Here is a 15,164-nt window from a genome sequence, read left to right as displayed (position 1 = left end):
GGTGGTTAGTTCCGCCCTCCTCGGGGACATCATCCAGAATCGGGAGGCAACGGGGCGGATTGCCAAGTGGGCGATTGAACTTGGGCCGCATCACGTACGGTACACCCCTCGCACGGCCATCAAATCTCAAGCCTTGGTTGATTTTGTCAATGATTGGACCGAGTTACAGGCCCCGGAAGACAGGCCTGATCTAACAGACTGGGCTATTTGTTTTGACGGATCCAGACAGTTGGAAGGCTCGGGGGCTGGCATGGTACTGGTATCTCCTCAAGGAGACAAATTCTGTTATGTCCTCCGACTCATGTTTCCATGCACCAACAATGCTGCAGAATACGAAGCTTTACTTCACGGCTTGCGACTGGCCAAGGAGATGAATCTTACACGGGTCAGATGTTTTGGCGACTCTGACCTGGTGGCTCAGCAGGTTTCAGGCACTTGGGATTCTCGAGACCCCATGATGGCGGCTTACAAGAGGGCTGTGTCCGATGTGGCGGGTCATTTCCATGGCTATCAGGTTGATCACATTGACCGACGCCTTAACGAGGCGGCTGATGCCCTTTCGCGTCTCGGTTCCCAGCGAAAGCTGGTTCCCCCTAATGTTTTTCTGGATACCTTGCATAATCCTTCCGTAAGTTTGCCATCAGAGGAGGAGTTGGCGATACCAGATCATGAGTCCCAGTTCGTGGCGGCTCTCCACGTTACGCCGGATTGGGTTCTTCCGTATCTAGCCTATCTCGCCCGAGGTGAGCTACCTACAGATGAAGTATTGGCCCGCCAAATCGTTCGGCGAAGCAAATCCATGGTGATCATCAACGGTGAATTATATAAGCGAAGTACCTCCGGGGGTTTTCAAAGATGTGTTTCCTCCGAAGAAGGGTGCATAATTCTAAATGACATTCATTCCGGAGATTGCGGGCATCACGCCGGGTCACGTTCCTTGGTTTCAAAGGCGTTTCGTCATGGTTTCTTTTGGTTGACGGCTCATGCAAATGCAGAGGAAATAGTTCGTCGATGCGATGGATGCCAGCGTTATGGGCGGCAGGCTCATGTGCCGGCTCAAGAACTAAGGATGATTCCCATCACTTGGCCTTTCACGGTCTGGGGGTTAGACATGGTTGGCCCCTTTAAGATGTCATCCAACAAGAAAACCCATTTGCTGGTGGCGGTTGATAAATTCACCAAGTGGGTTGAGGCAGAGCCTGTTGGAGCTTGCGATGCGGAGACAGCGGTCAAATTCTTGAAAAAATTGATATTCCGGTTTGGATATCCGCACAATATCATTACTGACAATGGCACTAATCTGTCTCAAGGGGCGATGCAGGAGTTTTGCCGTCGAGAGCACATCCGGCTTGACGTTTCTGTGGTTACCCACCCACAATCTAATGGACACGCGGAGTGGGCGAACCAGGAAGTATTACGGGGAATCAAGCCCCGACTCATGGTCCCCTTGGAAAGAACCCCGGGGTGTTGGGTTGAGAAGTTGCCTTCGGTGCTATGGAGCATCCGAACCACCCCGAACCAGTCCACGGGTTTTACCCCTTTCTTTCTGGTCTATGGAGCAGAAGCTGTTCTTCCCACTGATATAAGGCATGACTCGCCTAGAGTTGCCGCTTATGTGGAACAGGACAATGAACTGGCGCGTCAAGACTCTTTGGACGCCTTAGAGGAGGCGCGTGATTTGGCTGCAGCCCGATCGGCCATTTATCAGCAGGACTTATGGCGTTATCACAGCCGCCGGGTCAAGAGCCGAACCTTTCAGGAAGGCGACTTAGTGCTTCGGCTGATACAAGATCGCGCTGGCATGCATAAGTTATCACCACCATGGGAAGGACCGTTCGTCGTCAGCAAAAATCTTCACAACACGTCTTACTATCTGGTGGATCTCCGGCCTAACCGGCCAACCACGGAGGCTGAGTCGACTCGCCCGTGGAATATTACCCACTTGCGGCCTTATTACACTTGAGCTCTTAAGCTCTACATTTTGTAAGTTTTTCATTTCTTATAAAGCAATAAAATTAAACGCCTCCTGACTTGGGGGCTTCCTCTCACTGAGATCAGCTTTACTACCCATTTGGCCTGCGAAAAATTACTGCATTACAAATGGTTATACTGGACTGTGTGTTGGCAGAATCGCCATATGGACCCATGAACTCTTGGCGAGTTATTCCGCTAATGGACCCTGAACTTGCTTTGGTTAAAACATGTCTGGTACCGGCAAGCGCCTCACATGAAAAATAGAGAAACCATTGGTTCATTGAACCCGCTTCACTAAAGCTTGACTTGTGCCTGATCAGCCAGTCTAAATACTTGGGCTTTTGATACAAAAGTCCCTCTTGGGTGGCGCTTGAGCTTGTTTTACTCGCCCTATCCTGTCGCGACCTTATGAGCCGACGAAATTGTTATTTTTTACCTCCCTTGGGTGGCGCTTGAGCTTGTTTGACTCGCCCTATCCTGTTGCGACCTTATGAGCCGATGAAATTATTATTTTTACCTCCCTTGGGTGGCGCTTGAGCTTATTTGACTCGCCCTATCCTGTCGTGACCTTATGAGCCGACGAAATTGCTATTTTTTACCTCCCTGGCACCGCCACAAGGTGTTTCAGACTTTTTTTCTGACTCGCCTCAAAATATCTTGGGGCGATTGCTATTTGTTATCACCTATTACTCACTGAGATGGTTTGATATATGTTTTCAAGTTTAGAACAGGTTGATGATCAAAATCACTCTAGCCATGGCGGATCAAGCATCATAAAAACGCCTCAATGGCGGGTCAAGTATTATGATAAAAGCCTCAAACGGCGGATCAAGTATTTCAAAACGCCTTAAAGGCGACATAAGGGTTTTTAAGATATCACAGAAGCATTTTTGATTCCTAAAGAGACCTATTACATGGCTCTCATGGCCAAATCAATGAGGTGTTATTCTGCTGATGCCCTTGGATCAGCTTGCTGCGAGCTTTGGCCAACTTCAATTTGCAAGTCGCCCAGTACCCAGTTACATTTGGATAACGCGGCGAACTCATCTTCATCGGTCAGAACTGATGAGAGATCTGCGTCCAAGTCAAAAGGATTCTTGGGTCGACGCGAAGTTAAGCTGGTCGTCACAAAGGTTGGCTGATTAACCTTCTTGTTTTTGTTGTCGTAGGCGGCTTGGTATTTTGATAAATCTAGGCTTGCAGCAAGCTGAGTCGCTGCCAAATGGGAGTCTTTGACGACACGTTGATAGTCCTCTTCAGCGAATTCTGACCCATCATCCTTGAGTTGAGGAAAGCCCACCGCTACTTCTTCTGGGTTTATCTCTGGAGCATATGCTAAGCACCGACTCAGAGTGGTCAGCGCTCCTTTCCGGGCGGCTGACCGAGTTAACTCGCCAATTTGGGGAGGAAGAGTGGATAAGCAGCCAAGCATATTCTTTATTGATGTTATAGGTTCCTTGGCGCCCATCACTACTTTGACAGTCAGCACACTCCCGGTATATAGCTGCTCCATCAACGTGTAAATCGCCTTCAGCATCAGGACGCAATCATCCTGAAGGTTGGCGGCTCTCGGACCTGTATAAGAGGTAATGATAGTTAGCGATTTATATAAAGCTATTGGTTGACAAAGGTCAAGAGTTGGTTTTTACCGAAGACAGCTTGCGCCATGTTTGAGATGTGTCGCTTTAAGCCGGACAGCTCCTGTTGCACAGTGTCCAATTTGGCTTCAGCTTTTTCTGCTCGCTTTGTTAAAGCATCTTGATCAGCTTGAGCCCTTTTTAAGTCGGCTTTTAGCTTCTCCATCTTAGATAAGATCAGTTGATACTTCTCTTCTAATTTGGCCCGGGCATCCCGCTGATCGGATAAATTTTTCTTCAAGTCGCCAAGTGCTGATTCAGTTTGGATAAGTGATTCCTGTTGAAGCATATAGTTAAGGGGCAAGTCTCAGAATTATTGCAAGCAACATCCCTGACACTTGGGGGCTAATGTATAATTTTTTTAGACAAAATTATACAGTATCAAGACCCGGCTCATCTTTTTACTGATGACCCGGCCCTTGGGGGTTACAGGTCGAAACTTTTTCAAATCATCAAGACCCGGCTCATCTTTTTACTGATGACCCGGCCCTTGGGGGTTACAGGTCGAAACTTTTTCAAATCATCAAGACCCGGCTCATCTTTTTACTGATGACCCGGCCCTTGGGGGTTACAGGTCAAAAGTTTTTCAAATCATCAAGACCCGGCTCATCTTTTTACTGATGACCCGGCCCTTGGGGGTTAATGAGGATAATATAGTGTACAACAAAATGTACCTCATGTTTGTTCTTCAGCATCCGAAGCAGGCTCTTCTCCATCTCATAACTCGCCTCCAGGCGACTTGCAAAGCCAGAGCAAAGTTCTTTGAATTCCAGATTTTCATATTGGGAGAGCTTAGCCTTGGAAAGTTCATGCTCAAGAATAGGTTGAGCTGATGATGATACATGCTTCGATAAAATTGCTGTGGCCAGTTTAGAGAAGCGAGTACCGGTGATAACCACAGTGTCTGGGTCTTCTGCTGTTGTCAATGGACTTGGCGGGTTAGGTGCATCCATGTTTTCCTTGGGAGAGCTGGGGAGATCCACTTGATCTTCAGGTTTGTCTTGGTCCGGGTTATCCTGGATCGGCGCCGACTTTCCGATAGGCTCCGAAGTTGTAATGGGAGTTGACCCGCCAGTTTTTCTTTTCTTCGCCTGTGCCCTGAAAGGAGAAGGGGGTGCGTTTAAAGGACTGAAAATTTATCGCCATCAGACTAAAAGTAAAAATTATCAAAGGTTTACCCAGGGACACGGATCATCGGTGGAAGCGCCGACATTACTGAGTCGCCAGATGTAGGAGGAGAACTCTGCAAAAAGTTATACTTCGAAGATATGAGCGAGTTACAAATGCGATCCAAAAAAACCCGAAGAAGTGTTATTAAAAGATACCTCATTTGGCCTTTTCTTGTTCCTTGGTGGTAAACCGGACACCAGATCGCCAGAATGACTTCGAGTTTTCTGATTTGAGGTGTGTTGTGCTTTCTTCAGAAGAAAATTTGGATCCAAACAAGCATTTGGGTGTGAGAAGGGAACTTTCCCACAAATTCGCCTGGCCGACTTAGGTGGAGAAGGAGATGAATCGGAGGAAACAGAAATTACCTCTACAGAATCCTCCTGGCTTTCATTGTCTTCATTCTACGCAAGAGATGCAGAGGTGTAAATACAAAGTTATCAGTAATGGATGGTGAGTTAAAAGAGGATAGCTTTTTTTACCTCCGAAGGTGTGTCGCCGACTTGGGATTCATCGGCCTCAGATGGCTCGGTAACAACAGCTTTGCCCTTGCCCTTGGATTTCTTCTTTGGAGGTGGCCTAGCTTGCTTCATGGCTGACTTTTTTGGCCTCTTGGACCAAAATTTATCACCTTTCTGAAATGGCATATTTTATAAGAGGTCATAATTCAAATAAGACGTAAGGAGTAAAATAAAAAAGGCGGGTTAAAGTTATTTACCTTCAGTGCCGGGTTAATCTTGCAGAAAGGTTTAAGACCTATTTGGCCGCATTTTGCTGCGGGCTTGCCGGTCAGCTTCTTGATGATTGTTAGAATGTCATTTTCCGTCAGAGCCGTGTGGAAGTAGCACTGAGGATGATCTAGGGTGCCGTCGAATTCACACATTAACCCGTCCCGACGACTTAAAGGGAGGATACGCCATTCGACCCAGCAGCAGATCAAGTCAACTCCAGTAAGGCCGTTGTTTGTCAAAGATCTTAACTCGGACAATACTGGGATAAAGTCTGACTCCTCCTCTTCGGTGAGCTTGTCTGGGAGTTTGAAATTTGTTGGAAGGCGATCTTCCCTATAACCCAGAAGTTTGTTCTCGCCCTCAGGCGAAGTCTCCTGGCAATAGAACCAAGACTCACCCCAGCCTTTGGGGTGGCTTGGCATGGCGAGTGACGGAAATGGGCTATCCCTGCGGCGCTGAACATTGACACCACCAAGCTCCAGGCTGGGGCCATTGTGAAATTCTGTTTGGCGATTTAAGTGGAAGAAGTACCAGAATAAGGGAACTGAGGGCTCCATCCGCAAGTAAGCCTCACAAAACACCTGGAACTGGCATAGATTGCTTATCGAGTTGGGCCCTAGATCTTGGAGGCGGACATTCATAAAAGCCATGGCGTCTCTGAGGAATTTCGATCGAGGCGGCTTAAAGCCCCGCTCAAGGTGTTCAACAAAAACAACTATTTCCCCTTCCTTGGGATTGGGGATTTCTTCTCCTAACCCGGTGCGCCAACCGATAACCTCCTGAGGGTCCAAATTTCCCGTTTTCACATAATCATCTAGTATAGCATCATTAACCTTGGTGGGGAGCCAGTCGCTTTTGCAGACGGCGCCCATGCTACAAAGGGATAAAATTACGGGTGAATTGACACGCCAAACATCTACTGAAAATGGTGAAACAATTTCATTTGACTCGCCAAATAACTTGTCCGGGTCAGGTTGCCAGGGGCGACTTATGAAATTCTTGCTACTTAAAGGAGCGATGTTTTGGAGCATCAGTGGTATTTGTCAAAATGGTGAAGTATGAGGCTACAAACAGATTTCACTTGACAAGCAATAGATTATGGATCTACCAGGCAGACGGAAAATGACTGGATATAGTAACCTGCGACTAAGGTGGGACAATACTGTTGATTTGGTGAAGCCCTACTCTAAGTATGCAAGTAGAGGCCGAACAAATAAAGGTATGAAAGACATCTATTTTCTCGTTATCATCGCCGCCAACTAGTCAGGAACAAATAAAGCTATTCGGGAAGCACCAAGAACGCGACAGTGATGAACTTTGAAAAGGAACTTGGATCTGCTCGTGAATGACAGAAACCTAACCTGATGGATTCGGCTGGAGACGGTCGACGATGACGAACTGCTCGACCGCGACGAGGAGCGCGGATGGTGATGAAGGTCTCCGATGGGCGCGAAAACCTTGGGCGGCGACGAAGTGTTCAGCAGCGACGAGGTGCTCGACGGCGGCGAACTGCTCGGCCACGGCGAAGTGCTTGACGGCGACGAAGTCCTCGGACGGCACCGAAGCTTTCGGATGGCGACGAGGTCCTCGGGTGGTGGCGGAGCTCTCAGAAGACAATGAGGGTTTTTCGCTGTGATAGTGGGGAAGAGAAGGGCGACAAGACTGGTAGGTGGAATGCGCCCAGTCCCTTCCTCCCGCCTATTTATCAGGACAGGCGCTAGGATCGAGGCGCCACGAGCGGGAACCACCAAAAGATAAAGATTCGCCATGATTGCGCCCCGAGATTTTTGGGATAACGATACCGAAGGATCCGTTGGGGATTATGTCATTATCTTTTCCGGGATTCAAGGGATAAGGAGGTACCAACGAGAAATGGTTTCGCGACTCAAGTTTTTCCGCAACAGATGGCGGGTTATGTTTATGGCGTATAAAAGGGGTGAAGATGAATCGCCCTTAATTGAGTAAGGATATTGGCGTGAAGGAAATTCAAGTCAATCTGGGGCCTAATGTTGGGGATATTATCTGTTGATAACCCGCCCTAGTTGGGTCGGGTCACCAAAGCTGGCGATTCATCTGAAATATGGTTCGGGCCTTGGCCTGGTAGGACCAAAGGTTGTATGGCGGTTTACGACTTCCGGAAGGAGTCCATAATAGAGAAGGCCTCCAAGCTTTGGAAAGGTGGCGACTTAGAGATCGTAAGAGTCACGGTTTGTAGAGAGGAAAGGACCCTTGTAAACCCTAGGGACTCGACCTGTATATAAAGGCGAGTCCCAGGGAAGAAGAGGGCAGGATAGAAATCATCGAGTGCTAGGTCTGGCGAGTTACGCCCTCCTTGTAATCAAAACTCCATCAATACAACACAAAGCAGGACGTAGGCCTTTACCTCCTCACGAGGGGCCGAACCTGGGTAAAATCGCCGTCTCACTCCCGTTAAACCCCTTTGAGTCGCCACCAAAGTGCGATGGTTCCAATACTAAGTCCTTTCACGAGGACATCTGCCGTGACAAAACCACGACACATGGGAATTTCTGTCAAGCTAGTTTTCATCATGTTCATATGATTCGCGTTCGTTACTTTGATAGTTTGATATGTGGGTGGACCGGCGCTTGGGTACTGGCCTTATTTGGAAAAGCATCCCACTTATGATTAACCCCTCTCGCAAGCATCCGCAACTATGAAAGAAGAATTAAGAGAAAGTCTAACCATAGCATTAAACTAGTGGATCCAAATCAGCCCCTTACGAAGCAACACATAAACTAGGGTTTAAGCTTCTATCACTCTAGCCACCCATCATCTACTTACTACCTCCCAATGCCTTCCTCTAGGCCCAAATAATGGTGAAGTGTTATGTAGTCGACATTCACATAACACCACTAGAGGAAAAACAACATACAACACATCAAATTATCGAACGAATACCAAATTCACATGACTACTTATAGCAAGACTTATCCCATGTCCTCAGGAACAAAAGTAACTACTCACGAAGCATAATCATATTCATGACCAGAGAGGTAATGAGTAGAATCAAAGATCTGAACATAAACTCTTCCACCAAGTAATCCAACTAGCATCAACTATAAAGAGTAATTAACACTACTAGCAACCTTACAAGTACCAATCGGAGTCGCGAGACGGAGATTGGTTACAAGAGATGAACTAGGGTTTGGAGATGAGATGGTGCTGATGAAGATGTTTATGGTGATGAGTCCCCTCCGATGAGAGGAGTGTTGGTGATGACGATGGTGACGATTTCCCCCTCCGGGAGGGAAGTTTCCCCGGCAGGATCGTCTTGCCGGAGCTCTAGATTGGTTCTTCTCAAGTTCCGCCTCGTGGCGGCGACGAATCCTCCGAAAAGCCTCCTCTTGATTTTTTCCAGACCAAAACCCTTCTTGTAGGAAAAGGGGGGAGCCAGAGGGCCAAGTGGGAGCCCACAAGCCCCCTAGGTGCGGCCAGGGGGCGCGCCTAGCAGGCTTGTGGCCTCCTCCTGGTGCCCCTCCTGCACTTCTTTGGCCCAGTATTTTTTATAAATCCCAAAAAAATCCACGTTGATTTTCACGGCTTTTGGAGTTGTGCAGAATAGGTATCTCAAACTTGCTCCTTTTTCAGGCCAGAATTCCAGCTGCCGACATTCTCCCTCTTCATGTAAACCTTGCAAAATAAGAGAGAAAAGGCATAAAAGCGATAAATATCAACATGAAAGCATGATGCAAAATGGACGTATCAACTCCCCCAAGCTTAGACCTCGCTTGTCCTCAAGCGAAAGCCGAGATCAATAAATATGCCCACATGTTTAGGGAGAGAGTGTTGGAATTATGCCCTAGAGGCAATAATAAATATAGTTATTATTATAATTCCTGTATCAAGATAATCGTTTATTATCCATGCTATAATTGTATTGAATGAAGACTTATATACATGTGTGGATACATAGACAAAACACTATCCCTAGCAAGCCTCTAGTTGGCTAGCCAGTTGATCAAACATAGTCAGGGTCTTCTGACTATGTACAAGGTGTTGTTGCTTGATAACTGGATCACGTCATTAGGAGAATCATGTGATGGACTAGACCCAAACTAATAGACATAGCATGTTGATCGTGTCATTTTGTTGCTACTGTTTTCTGCGTGTCATGTATTTGTTCCTATGACCATGGGATCATATAACTCACTGACACCGGAGGAATACTTTGTGTGTATCAAACGTCGCAACGTAACTGGGTGACTATAAAGATGCTCTACAGGTATCTCCGATGGTGTTCGTTGAGTTAGTATGGATCGAGACTGGGATTTGTCACTCCGTGTGACGGAGAGGTATCTTGGGGCCCACTCGGTAATACAACATCACACACAAGCCTTGCAAGCAATGCAACTTAGTGTACGTTGCGGGATCTTGTATTACGGAACGAGTAAAGAGACTTGCTGGTAAACGAGATTGAAATAGGTATGCGGATACCGACGATCGAATCTCGAACAAGTAACATACCGAAGGACAAAGGGAATGACATACGGGATTATATGAATCCCTGGCACTGAGGTTCAAACGATAAGATCTTTGTAGAATATGTGGGATCCAATATGGGCATCCAGGTCCCGCTATTGGATATTGACCGAGGAGTCACTCGGGTCATGTCTACATAGTTCTCGAACCCGCAGGGTCTGCACACTTAAGGTTCGACGTTGTTTTATGAGTATTTGAGTTATATGGTTGGTTACCGAATGTTGTTTGGAGTCCTGGATGAGATCACGGACGTCACGAGGGTTTCCGGAATGGTCCGGAAACGAAGATTGATATACAGGATGACCTCATTTGATTACCGGAAGGTTTTCGGAGTTACCGGGAATGTACCGGGAATGACGAATGGGTTCCGGGTGTTCACCGGGGGGGGGGGGGGGGCAGCCCACCCCGAGGAAGCCCGTAGGCCTTGGGGGTGCCGCACCAGCCCTTGGTGGGCTGGTGGGACAGCCCAAGTAGGCTCTATGCGCCATAGATAGAAAATCAAAGAGAAAAGAAAAAAAGGAGGCGGGAAAGGAGAGAAGGACTCCACCTTCCAATCCTAGTTGGACTAGGATTGGAGGAGGACTCCTCCTCCCTTGGTGGCGCAGCCCTTGGGGCTCCTTGAGTCTCAAGGCAAGCCTCCCCTACCCTCCTCCTATATATATGGAGCTATTAGGGCTGATTTGAGACAACTTTTGCCATGGCAGCCCGACCACATACCTCCACGGTTTTACCTCTAGATCGCGTTTCTGCGGAGCTCGGGCGGAGCCCTGCTGAGATTAGATCACCACCAACCTCCGGAGCGCCGTCACGCTGCCGGAGAACTCATCTACCTCTCCATCTCTCTTGCTGGATCAAGAAGGCCGAGATCATCGTCGAGCTGTACGTGTGCTGAACGCGGAGGTGCCGTCCGTTCGGCACTAGATCGTGGGACGGACCGCGGGACGGTTCGTGGGACGGTTCGTGGGGCGGATCGAGGGACATGAGGACGTTCCACTACATCAACCACGTTCACTAACGCTTCTGCTGTGCGATCTACAAGGGTACGTAGATCGGAAATGCCCTCTCGTAGATGGACAGCACCATGATAGGTCTTCGTGCGCGTAGGAATTTTTTTGTTTCCCATGCGACGTTCCCCAAAAGTGGCATCATGAGCTAGGTTCATGCGTAGATGTAATCTCGAATAGAACACAAAAAATTTTGTGGGCGGTGATGTGCGTCTTGCTGCCCTCCTTAGTCTTTTCTTGATTCCGCGGTAATGTTGGATTGAAGCGGCTTGGACCGACATTACTCGTACGCTTACGAGAGACTGGTTTCATCGCTACGAGTAACTCTGTTGCTCAAAGATGACTAGCAAGTGTCGGTTTCTCCAACTTTAGTTGAATCGGATTTGACCGAGGAGGTCCTTGGATAAGGTTAAATGGCAATTCATATATCTCCGTTGTGGTGTTTGCGTAAGTAAGATGCGATCCTACTAGATACCCATGGTCACCACGTAAAACATGCAACAAAAAATTAGAGGACGTCTAACTTGTTTTTGCAGGGTATGCTTGTGATGTGATATGGCCAACGATGTGATGTAATATATTGGATGTATGAGATGATCATGTTGTAATAGATAATATCGACTTGCACGTCGATGTTACGGCAACCGGCAGGAGCCATAGGGTTGTCTTTAAACTAACGTTTGTGCTTGCAGATGCGTTTACTATTTTGCTAGGATGTAGCTTTAGTAGTAATAGCATGAGTAGCACGACAACCCCGATGGCGACACGTTGATGGAGATCATGGTGTCGCGCCGGTGACAAGAAGATCGTGCCGGTGCTTTGGTGATGGAGATCAAGGAGCACGTGATGATGGCCATATCATGTCACTTATGAATTGCATGTGATGTTAATCCTTTTATGCACCTTATTTTTCTTAGAACGACGGTAGCATTATGAGGTGATCACTCACTAAAATTTCAAGACAAAATTGTGTTCTCCCCGACTGTGCACCGTTGCTACAGTTTGTCGTTTCGAGACACCACGTGATGATCGGGTGTGATAGACTCAACGTTCACATACAACGGGTGCAAAACAGTTGCACACGCGGAACGCTCGGGTTAAGCTTGACGAGCCTAGCATGTGCAGACATGGCCTCGGAACACATGAGACCGAAAGGTCGATCATGAATCATATAGTTGATATGATTAGCATAGGGATGCTTACCACTGAAACTATACTCAACTCACGTGATGATCGGACTTGAGCTAGTGTAAGTGGGTCATGAACCACCCAAATGACTAGAGAGATGTATTATTTGAGTGGGAGTTTAGCAAGTAATTTGATTAAGTTAAACTCTAATTATCTTGAACATAGTCTAAGTCCACTTTGAATATATTTGTGTTGTAGATCATGGCTCACGCGACAGTCACCCTGAATTTAATACGTTCCTAGAGAAAGCTAAGTTGAAAGATGATGGAAGCAACTTTGTAGACTGGGCTCGTAATCTTAAGTTGATCCTACAAGCTGGGAAGAAGTATTATGTCCTTAATGCTGCGCTAGGAGATGAACCACCCGCTACGGCTGACCAAGATGTTAAGAACGCTTGGTTAACACGTAAGGAGGACTACTCAGTAGTTCAATGTGCAGTCTTGTATGGCTTAGAGCCGGGACTTCAACGTCGCTTTGAGCGTCATGGAGCATATGAGATGTTCCAGGAGTTGAAGTTTATCTTTCAGAAGAACGCCCGGATCGAGAGGTATGAGACTTCCGATAAATTCTATGCTTGCAAGATGGAGGAGAATTCGTGTGTCAGTGAACATGTGCTCAAAATGTCTTGGTACTCAAACCGTCTACCTGAGCTGGGGATTGAACTCCCGCAAGAGGCTATCACTGACAGAATTCTTCAATCACTGCCGCCAAGCTATAAGGTCTTTGTGTTGAACTACAACATGCAAGGGATGAACAAGTCACCCGGCGAGTTGTTTGCGATGCTGAAAGTCGCAGAGTCTGAACTCCGTAAAGAGCATCAAGTGTTGATGGTGAATAAGACCACTAGTTTCAAGAGAAACGGCAAAGGGAAGAAGGGTAATTCAAAGAAGAGCGGCAAGCCTGTTGCTAATCCGACGAAGAAACGCAAAGCTGGACCTAAGCCTAAAACAGAGTGCTACTATTGCAAGGGTATGGGTCACTGGAAGCGCAACTGCCCCAAGTATCTGGCTGATAAGAAGGCGGCCAAAGAAAAATCAGGTATATTTGATATACATGTTATTGATGTGTACTTAACCGGCTCTCGTAGTAGTGCCTGGGTATTCGATACCGGTTCTGTTGCTCATATTTGCAACTCGAAATAGGAACTGCGGAATAGGCGAAGGCTGGCGAAATATGAAGTGACGATGCGCGTAGGAAATGGTTCCAAGGTTGATGCAATCACCGTCGGCACAGTTTCACTTCAGTTACCATCAGGATTAGTTATGAACTTGAATAATTGTTATTTAGTGCCTGCGTTGAGCATGAACATTATATCTGGATCTTGTTTATTGCGAGACGGTTACTCTTTTAAGTCAGAGAATAATGGTTGTTCTATTTCTATGAGTAACATATTTTATGGTCATGCACCCAATGTGAGAGGATTGTTCATATTGAATCTTGATAGTGATACTACACATATACATAACATTGAGACCAAAAGAGTTAGAGTTAACAATGATAGCGCCATATTTTTGTGGCACTGCCGCTTAGGTCATATTGGTGTAAAGCGCATGAAGAAACTCCATACCGATGGACTTTTGGAGTCACTTGACTTTGATTCACTTGACACGTGCGAACCATGCCTCATGGGCAAGATGACTAAAACTCCATTCTCCGGAACAATGGAGCGTGCCAGTGACTTGTTGGAAATCATACATACCGATGTGTGCGGTCCGATGAGCGTGGAGGCACGCGGCGGATATCGTTATTTTCTCACCTTCACTGACGATTTGAGTAGATATGGTTATGTCTACTTAATGAAGCACAAGTCTGAAACATTTGAAAAGTTCAAGCAATTTCAGAGTGAAGTTTAGAATCATCGTAACAAGAAGATCAAGTTCCTACGGTCTGATCGTGGGGGTGAATATCTGAGTTTCGAGTTTGGTGCTCTCTTAAGACAATGTGGAATTGTTTCACAGTTGACACCGTCTGGAACACCACAACGTAATGGTGTGTATGAACGTCGTAATCGTACTTTATTAGAGATGGTGCGATCTATGATGTCTCTTACCGATTTGCTGTTATCGTTTTGGGGTTATGCATTAGACACAGCTGCATTCACTTTAAATAGGGCACCATCAAAATCCATTGAGACGACACCATACGAACTGTGGTATGGCAAAAGGCCAAAGTTGTCATTTCTTAAAGTTTGGGGATGTGATGCTTATGTCAAAAAGCTTCAGCCTGAAAAGCTGGAACCCAAAGCGGAAAAGTGCATCTTCATAGGTTACCCAAAAGAGACAGTTGGGTACACCTTCTATCTCAAATCCGAGGGCAAAGTGTTTGTTGCTAAAAACAGAGCTTTTCTCGAGAAGGAGTTTCTCTCGAGAGAATTGAGTGGGAGGAAGATAGAACTTGATGAGGTTGTCGAACCTCTCATCCCTCTGGATGGTGGCGCAGGGCAAGGATAAACCCGTGTCGTTGCGACGCTGGTTGAGGAGGAAGTTAATGATGATCATCATAAAACTCCGGCTCAAGTTCCTATCGAACCACGCAGGTCAACGAGACCACGTGCTGCTCCAGAGTGGTACGGTAATCCCGTTTTGTCAATCATGTTGTTAGACAACAATGAACCTGCAAATTATGAAGAAGCAATGGTGGGCCCAGATTCCAACAAATGGCTGGAGGCCATGAAGTCCGAGATAGGATCCATGTATGAAAACAAAGTGTGGACTTTGGAAGTACTACCTGAGGGCCACAAGGCTATTCAGAAAAAATGGATCTTTAAGAAGAAGACGGACGCTGACGGCAATGTGATCGTTTATAAAGCTTGACTTGTGGCAAAAGGTTTTTCACAAGTTCAAGGAGTTGACTACGATGAGACATTCTCACCCGTAGCGAAGCTTAAGTCCTTCTGAATCATGTTAGCAATAGCTGCATTTTTCGATTTTGAAATCTGGCAGATGGATGTCAAAACGGCGTTC

The sequence above is a fragment of the Hordeum vulgare genome, chromosome 6H, assembly GCF_904849725.1.
Source record: "Hordeum vulgare subsp. vulgare chromosome 6H, MorexV3_pseudomolecules_assembly, whole genome shotgun sequence".
Classification (NCBI taxonomy): Eukaryota; Viridiplantae; Streptophyta; class Magnoliopsida; order Poales; family Poaceae; genus Hordeum; species Hordeum vulgare.
Note: the sequence above shows the minus strand (reverse complement) of the source record.